The sequence below is a fragment of the Oncorhynchus keta genome, unplaced genomic scaffold (genome assembly GCF_023373465.1).
Source record: "Oncorhynchus keta strain PuntledgeMale-10-30-2019 unplaced genomic scaffold, Oket_V2 Un_contig_6499_pilon_pilon, whole genome shotgun sequence".
NCBI lineage: Eukaryota > Metazoa > Chordata > Actinopteri > Salmoniformes > Salmonidae > Oncorhynchus > Oncorhynchus keta.
In genome coordinates, this window is record NW_026288898.1 from 72,501 (window position 1) to 82,436 (window position 9,936).

Below are 9,936 nucleotides of genomic sequence, written 5' to 3' on the forward strand. Positions count from 1 at the left end.
AGAGAGAGAGAGATGGAGGGATGGGAAGAGACAGAGAGAGATGGAGGGATGGGGAGAGACAGAGAGAGATGGAGGGATGGGGAGAGACAGAGAGAGATGGAGGGATGGGGAGAGACAGAGAGAGATGGATGGATGGGGAGAGAGACAGAGAGAGATGGAGGGATGGGGAGAGAGAGAGAGAGATGGAGGGATGGGGAGAGAGAGAGAGATGGAGGGATGGGGAGAGAGAGAGAGAGATGGAGGGATGGGGAGAGACAGAGAGAGATGGAGGGATGGGGAGAGACAGAGAGAGATGGAGGGATGGGGAGAGAGAGAGACAGAGAGAGATGGAGGGATGGGACGAGAGAGAGACAGAGAGAGATGGAGGGATGGGGAGAGAGACAGAGAGAGATGGAGGGATGGGGAGAGACAGAGAGAGATGGAGGGATGGGGAGAGACAGAGAGAGATGGAGGGATGGGGAGAGAGACAGAGAGAGATGGAGGGATGGGGAGACACAGAGAGAGATGGAGGGATGGGGAGAGACAGGGAGAGATGGAGGGATGGAGAGACATAGAGAGATGGAGGGATAGGGAGAGACATAGAGAGATGGAGGGATGGGGAGAGAGAGAGAGAGATGGAGGGATGGAGAGACAGAGAGAGATTGAGGGATGGGGAGAGAGAGAGAGGGGGGATGGGGAGAGAGAGAGAGAGATGGAGGGATGGAGAGACAGAGAGAGATTGAGGGATGGGGAGAGAGAGAGAGATGGAGGGATGGGGAGAGACAGGGAGAGATGGAGGGATGGGGAGAGACAGAGAGAGATGGGGGATGGGGAGAGAGAGAGAGATGGGGGGATGGGGAGAGACAGAGAGAGATGGAGGGATGGGGAGAGAGAGAGAGATGGAGGGATGGGGAGAGACAGAGAGAGATGGAGGGATGGGAGAGAGAGAGAGAGGGGGGATGGGGAGAGACAGAGAGAGATGGAGGGATGGGGAGAGACAGAGAGAGATGGAGGGATGGGGAGAGAGAGAGAGATGGAGGGATGGGGAGAGAGACAGAGAGAGATGGAGGGATGGGGAGAGACAGAGAGAGATGGAGGGATGGGGGAGAGAGAGAGATGGAGGCATGGGGAGAGAGGGAGAGGTGGAGGGATGGGGAGAGACAGAGAGAGATGGAGGGATGGGGAGAGACAGGGAGAGATGGAGGGATGGAGAGACAGGGAGAGATGGAGGGATGGAGAGACAGGGAGAGATGGAGGGATGGGGAGAGAGAGAGAGAGATGGATGGATGGAGAGACAGGGAGAGATGGAGGGATAGGGAGAGACAGGGAGAGATGGAGGGATGGAGAGACAGGGAGAGATGGAGGGATGGAGAGACAGGGAGAGATGGAGGGATAGGGAGAGACAGGGAGAGATGGAGGGATGGAGAGACAGGGAGAGATGGAGGGATGGAGAGACAGGGAGAGATGGAGGGATGGGGAGAGAGAGAGAGAGATGGATGGATGGGGAGACAGAGAGAGATGGAGGGATGGGAGAGAGAGAGAGAGAGATGGAGGGATGGAGAGACATAGAGAGATGGAGGGATGGGGAGAGAGACAGAGAGAGATGGAGGGATGGGGAGAGAGACAGAGAGAGATGGAGGGATGGGAGAGACAGAGAGATGGAGGGAAGGGGAGAGACAGAGAGATGGAGGGATGGGGAGAGAGAGAGAGATGGAGGGATGGGGAGAGACAGAGAGATGGAGGGATGGGGGGAGAGAGAGAGAGATGGAGGGATGGGGAGAGAGACAGAGAGAGATGGAGGGATAGGGAGAGAGACAGAGAGAGATGGAGGGATGGGGAGAGACAGAGAGATGGAGAGACAGAGAGAGATGGAGGGATGGGGAGAGACAGAGAGAGATGGAGGGATGGAGAGAGAGACAGAGAGAGATGGAGGGATGGGGAGAGAGACAGAGAGAGATGGAGGGATGGGGAGAGAGACAGAGAGAGATGGAGGGATGGGGAGAGACAGAGAGAGATGGGGGATGGGGAGACAGAGAGAGAGATGGAGGGAAGGGGAGAGAGAGAGACAGGGAGAGATGGAGGGATAGGGAGAGAGAGAGAGAGATGGAGGGATGGGGAGAGAGACAGAGAGAGATGGGGGATGGGGAGACAGAGAGAGAGATGGAGGGAAGGGGAGAGAGAGAGACAGGGAGAGATGGAGGGATAGGGAGAGAGAGAGAGAGATGGAGGGATGGGGAGAGAGACAGAGAGAGATGGGGGATGGGGAGACAGAGAGAGAGATGGAGGGAAGGGAGAGAGAGAGACAGGGAGAGATGGAGGGATGGGGAGAGAGAGAGAGAGATGGAGGGATGGGGAGACATAGAGAGATGGAGGGATGGGGAGAGAGAGAGAGAGATGGAGGGATGGGGAGAGAGACAGGGAGAGATGGAGGGATGGGGAGAGAGACAGGGAGAGAGTCATTCAAAGCAATTAAGACATCGGGTCATTGAGATGGTGTTACTTCAGCCCCCTCAAAACTCCCTTTCTGTTCAATTCTATAACCATGGAAACTGTAACAATTCTCTATTATACCACCATTTCTCAGCCTGTATTCTCCTTAAAAACAACAAACCATTTCTCATTAAAATGCTGTCATCATGGTTCCCTGGCCGTTCTACACCAATCGATATAGTTCAATAGTTCCTGACCAATAGATCATTCAAAGAAGAGACAGAGAAGAGAGAACATGTATTATTTTATTCATGTCACCTTTATTTAACCAGGTTGAACAAGTTCTCATTTACAACTGCGACCTGGCCAAGATAAAGCAAAGCAGTTTGACACAATACAACAACACAGAGTTACACATGGAGTAAACAACAACACAGAGTTACACATGGAGTAAACAACAACACAGAGTTACACATGGAGTAAACAACAACACAGAGTTACACATGGAGTAAACAACAACACAGAGTTACACATGGAGTAAACAACAACACAGAGTTACACATGGAGTAAACAACAACACAGAGTTACACATGGAGTAAACAACAACACAGAGTTACACATGGAGTAAACAACAACACAGAGTTACACATGGAATAAACAACAACACAGAGTTACACATGGAGTAAACAACAACACAGAGTTACACATGGAGTAAACAACAACACAGAGTTACACACGGAGTAAACAACAACACAGAGTTACACATGGAGTAAACAACAACACAGAGTTACACATGGAGTAAACAACAACACAGAGTTACACATGGAGTAAACAACAACACAGAGTTACACATGGAGTAAACAACAACACAGAGTTACACATGGAGTAAACAACAACACAGAGTTACACATGGAGTAAACAACAACACAGAGTTACACATGGAGTAAACAACAACACAGAGTTACACATGGAGTAAACAACAACACAGAGTTACACATGGAGTAAACAACAACACAGAGTTACACACGGAGTAAACAACAACACAGAGTTACACATGGAGTAAACAACAACACAGAGTTACACATGGAGTAAACAACAACACAGAGTTACACTAGCCCCCGAATAGTAGCACTGTAGAAACTATTACACTCAACGGAACGACTTGATTAGTGTAGTGTCAACAACGCAGCTACTGCCAGCTAGCCTACTTCAGCAGTACTGTATCATTTTAATCATTTTAGTCAATAAGATTCTTGCTACGTAAGCTTAACTTTCTGAACATTCGAGACGTGTAGTCCACTTGTCATTCCAATCTCCTTGCATTAGCGTAGCCTCTTCTGTAGCCTGTCAACTATGTGTCTGTCTATCCCTGTTCTCTCCTCTCTGCACAGACCATACAAACGCTCCACACCGCGTGGCCGCGGCCACCTAATCTGGTGGTCCCAGCGCGTACGACCCACGTGGAGTTCCAGGTCTCCGGTAGCCTCTGGAACTGCCGATCTGCGGCCAACAAGGCAGAGTTCATCTCAGCCTATGCCTCCCTCCAGTCCCTCGACTTCTTGGCACTGACGGAAACATGGATCACCACAGATAACACTGCTACTCCTACTGCTCTCTCCTCGTCCGCCCACGTGTTCTCGCACACCCCGAGAGCTTCTGGTCAGCGGGGTGGTGGCACCGGGATCCTCATCTCTCCCAAGTGGTCTTTCTCTCTTTCTCCCCTTACCCATCTGTCTATCGCCTCCTTTGAATTCCATGCTGTCACAGTTACCAGCCCTTTCAAGCTTAACATCATTATCATTTATCGCCCTCCAGGTTCCCTTGGAGAGTTCATCAATGAGCTTGATGCCTTTATAAGCTCCTTTCCTGAGGACAGCTCACCTCTCACAGTTCTGGGCGACTTTAACCTCCCCACGTCTACCTTTGACTCATTCCTCTCTGCCTCCTTCTTTCCACTCCTCTCCTCTTTTGACCTCACCCTCTCACCTTCCCCCCCTACTCACAAGGCAGGCAATACGCTTGACCTCATCTTTACTAGATGCTGTTCTTCCACTAACCTCATTGCAACTCCCCTCCAAGTCTCCGACCACTACCTTGTATCCTTTTCCCTCTCGCTCTCATCCAACACTTCCCACACTGCCCCTACTCGGATGGTATCGCGCCGTCCCAACCTTCGCTCTCTCTCCCCCGCTACTCTCTCCTCTTCCATCCTATCATCTCTTCCTTCTGCTCAAACTTTCTCCAACCTATCTCCTGATTCTGCCTCCTCAACCCTCCTCTCCTCCCTTTCTGCATCCTTTGACTCTCTATGTCCCCTATCCTCCAGGCCGGCTCGGTCCTCCCCTCCCGCTCCGTGGCTCGACGACTCATTGCGAGCTCACAGAACAGGGCTCCGGGCAGCCGAGCGGAAATGGAGGAAAACTCGCCTCCCTGCGGACCTGGCATCCTTTCACTCCCTCCTCTCTACATTTTCCTCCTCTGCTGCTAAAGCCACTTTCTACCATTCTAAATTCCAAGCATCTGCCTCTAACCCTAGGAAGCTCTTTGCCACCTTCTCCTCCCTCCTGAATCCCCCCCCCCTCCTCCCTCTCTGCAGATGACTTCGTCAACCATTTTGAAAAGAAGGTCGACGACATCCGATCCTCGTTTGCTAAGTCAAATGACACCGCTGGTTCTGCTCACACTGCCCTACCCTATGCTCTGACCTCTTTCTCCCCTCTCTCTCCAGATGAAATCTTGCGTCTTGTGACAGCCGGCCGCCCAACAACCTGCCCGCTTGACCCTATCCCCTCCTCTCTTCTCCAGACCATTTCCGGAGACCTTCTCCCTTACCTCACCTCGCTCATCAACTCATCCCTGACCGCTGGCTACGTCCCTTCCGTCTTCAAGAGAGCGAGAGTTGCACCCCTTCTGAAAAAACCTACACTCGATCCCTCCGATGTCAACAACTACAGACCAGTATCCCTTCTCTCTTTTCTCTCATGGAGTAAACAACAACACAGAGTTACACATGGAGTAAACAACAACACAGAGTTACACATGGAGTAAAACAAAACATACAGTCAATAATACAGTAGAAAAATAAGTCTATATACAGCATGTGCAAATGAGGTGAGATAAGAGAGGTATGATAAAATAGGCCATGGTGGTGAAGTAGTTACAATGTACCAATTAAACACTGGAAAGGTATAACGTGCAGAAGATGAATGTGCAAGTAGAGATACTGGGGTGCAAAGGAGCAAGATAAATAAATAAATACAGTATGGGGATGAGGTAGATTGGATGGGCTATTTACAGATGGGCTATGCACAGGTGCAGTGATCTGTGAGCTGCTCTGACAGCTGGTGCTTAAAGCTAGTGAGGGAGATAAGTGTTTGCAGTTTCAGAGATTTTTGCAGTTCGTTCCAGTCATTGGCAGCAGAGAACTGGAAGGAGAGGCGGCCAAAGGAAGAATTGGTTTTGGGGGTGACCAGTGAGCTGAGATAAGACGGGGTTTAACCTAGCAGAGACTTGTAGATGACCTGGAGCCAGTGGGTTTGGCGACGAGTATGAAGCGAGGGCCAACCAACGAGAGCGTACAGGTCACAATGGTGGGTAGTGTATGGGGCTTTGATGACAAAAAGGATGGCACTGTGATAGACTGCATCCAGTATGCTGAGTAAAGTGTTGGAGGTTATTTTGTATATGACATCGCTGAAGTTGAGGATTGGTAGGATGGTCAGTTTTACGAGGGTATGTTTGGCACCGTGAGTGAAGGATGCTTTGTTACGAAATAGGAAGCCGATTCCAGATTTCATTTTGGATTGGAGATGTTTAATATGATTCTGGAAGGAGAGTTTACGGTCTAACCAGACACCCAGGTATCTGTAGTTGGTCACATATTATAAGTCAGAACCATCCAGAGTGGTGATGCTGGACGGGCAGGTGCGGTTGAAGACCATGCATTTAGTTTTACTAGCATTTAAGAGCAGTTGGAGGCCACGGAAGGAGAGTTGTATGGCATTGAAGCTCGTCTGGAGGTTAGTTAACACAGTGTCCAACGAAGGGCCAGATGTATACAGAATGGTGTCGTCTGCGTAGAGGTGGATCAGAGACTCACCAGCAGCAAGAGCGACATCATTGATGTATACAGAGAAGAGAGTCGGTCCAAGAATTTAACCCTGTGGCACCCCCATAGACACTGCCAGAGGTCCGGACAACAGACCCTCCGATTTGACACACTGACCTCTATGAGAGAAGTGGTTGGTCAACCAGGCGAGGCAGCCATTAGAGAAACCAAGGCTGTTGAGTCTGCCGATAAGAATACGGTGATTGACAGAGTAAAAAGCCTTGGCCAGGTCGATGAATACGGCTGCACAGTATCGTCTCTTATCGATGGCGGTTATGATATCGTTTAGGACCTTGAGCGTGGCTGAGGTGCACCCATGCCCAGCTCGGAAACCAGATTGCATAGCGGAGAAGGTAAGGTGGGATTCGAAATGTTTGTTAATCTGTTTGTTAACTTGGCCTTTGAAGACCTTAGAAAGGCTGGGTAGAATAGACAAAGGTCTGTAGCAGTTTGGGTCTAGAGGGGGATGACCTCGGCAGCTTTCCAATCTATGGGAATCTCAGACAATACGAAAGAGGTTGAACAGGCTAGTATATTCCTATATTCCTAGTAGATACTACAACTCTCCTCTCTATATTCCTAGTAGATACTATAACTCTCCTCTCTATATTCCTAGTAGATACTATAACTCTCCTCTCTATATTCCTAGTAGATACTGTAACTCTCCTCTCTATATTCCTAGTAGATACTGTAACTCTCCTCTCTGTATTCCTAGTAGATACTATAACTCTCCTCTCTATATTCCTCGTAGATACTGTAACTCTCCTCTCTATATTCCTAGTAGATACTGTAACTCTCCTCTCTATATTCCTAGTAGATACTATAACTCTCCTCTCTATATTCCTAGTAGATACTGTAACTCTCCTCTCCTCTCTATATTCCTAGTAGATACTGTAACTCTCCTCTCCTCTCTATATTCCTAGTAGATGCTGTAACTCTCCTCTCTATATTCCTAGTAGATACTGTAACTCTCCTCTCTATATTCCTAGTAGATACTGTAACACTCCTCTCTATATTCCTAGTAGATACTGTAACTCTCCTCTCTATATTCCTAGTAGATACTGTAACTCTCCTCTCTATATTCATAGTAGATACTATAACTCTCCTCTCTATATTCCTAGTAGATACCGTAACTCTCCTCTCTATATTCCTAGTAGATGTTGTAACTCTCCTCTCTATATTCCTAGTAGATACTGTAACTCTCCTCTCTATATTCCTAGTAGATGCTGTAACTCTCCTCTCTATATTCCTAGTAGATACTGTAACTCTCCTCTCTATATTCCTAGTAGATACTGTAACTCTCCTCTCTATATTCCTAGTAGATGCTGTAACTCTCTCTATATTCCTAGTAGATACTGTAACTCTCCTCTCTATATTCCTAGTAGATACTGTAACTCTCCTCTCTATATTCCTAGTAGATACTGTAACTCTCCTCTCTATATTCCTAGTAGATACTGTAACTCTCCTCTCTATATTCCTAGTAGATACTGTAACTCTCCTCTCTATATTCCTAGTAGATACTGTAACTCTCCTCTCTATATTCCTAGTAGATGCTGTAACTCTCTCTATATTCCTAGTAGATACTGTAACTCTCCTCTCTATATTCCTAGTAGATACTGTAACTCTCCTCTCCTCTCTATATTCCTAGTAGATACTGTAACTCTCCTCTCTATATTCCTAGTAGATACTGTAACTCTCCTCTCTATATTCCTAGTAGATACTGTAACTCTCCTCTCTATATTCCTAGTAGATACTGTAACTCTCCTCTCTATATTCCTAGTAGATACTGTAACTCTTCTCTCCTCTCTATATTCCTAGTAGATACTGTAACTCTCCTCTCTATATTCCTAGTAGATACTGTAACTCTTCTCTCCTCTCTATATTCCTAGTAGATACTATAACTCTCCTCTCTATATTCCTAGTAGATGCTGTAACTCTCCTCTCTATATTCCTAGTAGATACTGTAACTCTCCTCTCCTCTCTATATTCCTAGTAGATACTGTAACTCTCCTCTCTATATTCCTAGTAGATACTGTAACTCTTCTCTCCTCTCTATATTCCTAGTAGATACTGTAACTCTCCTCTCTATATTCCTAGTAGATACTGTAACTCTCCTCTCTATATTCCTAGTAGATACTGTAACTCTCCTCTCTATATTCCTAGTAGATACTGTAACTCTCCTCTCTATATTCCTAGTAGATACTGTAACTCTCCTCTCTATATTCCTAGTAGATACTGTAACTCTCCTCTCTATATTCCTAGTAGATACTGTAACTCTCCTCTCTATATTCCTAGTAGATACTGTAACTCTCCTCTCTATATTCCTAGTAGATACTGTAACTCTCCTCTCTATATTCCTAGTAGATACTGTAACTCTCCTCTCTATATTCCTAGTAGATACTGTAACTCTCCTCTCTATATTCCTAGTAGATACTGTAACTCTCCTCTCTATATTCCTAGTAGATACTGTAACTCTCCTCTCTATATTCCTAGTAGATACTGTAACTCTCCTCTCTATATTCCTAGTAGATACTGTAACTCTCCTCTCTATATTCCTAGTAGATACTGTAACTCACCTCTCATTCTCTGCATAGTCATTGTGGAGCTGGACCTGTTTCTTCTGGACCAGGTTCTCAGCCTGGTTCTTCAGGGACTGCTCATAGTCCCGGATCTTCTCCTTCAGGGCTTTAATAGTCACCTCTAGACCAGGAGAAAGAGAGGGGTTTAATAGTTACCTCTAGACCAGGATAAAGAGAGGTGAATACAGGATAGAGGAGAGATGATTATTCTAGTCATGAAGTCCCTTCATAAAAGGAATATTATAAACACGATTCACCCCAGCTTGAAACGAAAAGGGGAATCAGGTGCTCATCCGAGGGACTTGAAAGTGTGTATGTGTGAGTGAGTATGTGAGTGAGTGAGTGAGTGTATGAGTGTGTGTGTGAGTGTGAGTGTGTGTGTGAGTGAGTGTGTGTGATTGATTGAAACTCCATTCTCCCAGCTCTGACACATAATCAATAGAGTTTTCTCAGAGACCCCTTACCCTGTCCTTGCTTAGCACAACCTTAAACATTTAGGTTGCTGGGATCAATGTCCCCTGCTGGGGGTTTCTCTCTGAGAGTGTGTGTGTGTGTGTGTGTGTGTGTGTGTGTGTGTGTGTGTGTGTGTGTGTGTGTGTGTGTGTGTGTGTGTGTGGGGGGTTACAGTGCGTGTTTTGGGGTTGAAATATCCCCTTTCCTTTCAGGGTGAGGGAGTAGAAGAATCAATTGCAGAATAGGAAGCTGCCACGCTGAGCTGTTCCAATTCACTCACGCTGAGTCTCTCACGCTGAGCTGTTCCAATTCACTCACGCTGAGCTGTTCCAATTCACTCACGCTGAGTCTCTCACGCTGAGCTGTTCCAATTCACTCACGCTGAGC

The 9,936-nt window shown here is 47.2% G+C and overlaps 1 pseudogene; it reads right to left on the reverse strand.

Annotated features, from left to right (window-relative positions):
* The window catches only part of LOC118379813 (homeobox protein cut-like 1), a 67,770-nt pseudogene extending 58,553 nt beyond the window's left edge, over window positions 1-9,217 (reverse strand).
* Window positions 9,218-9,936: the final 719 nt, after the last annotated feature.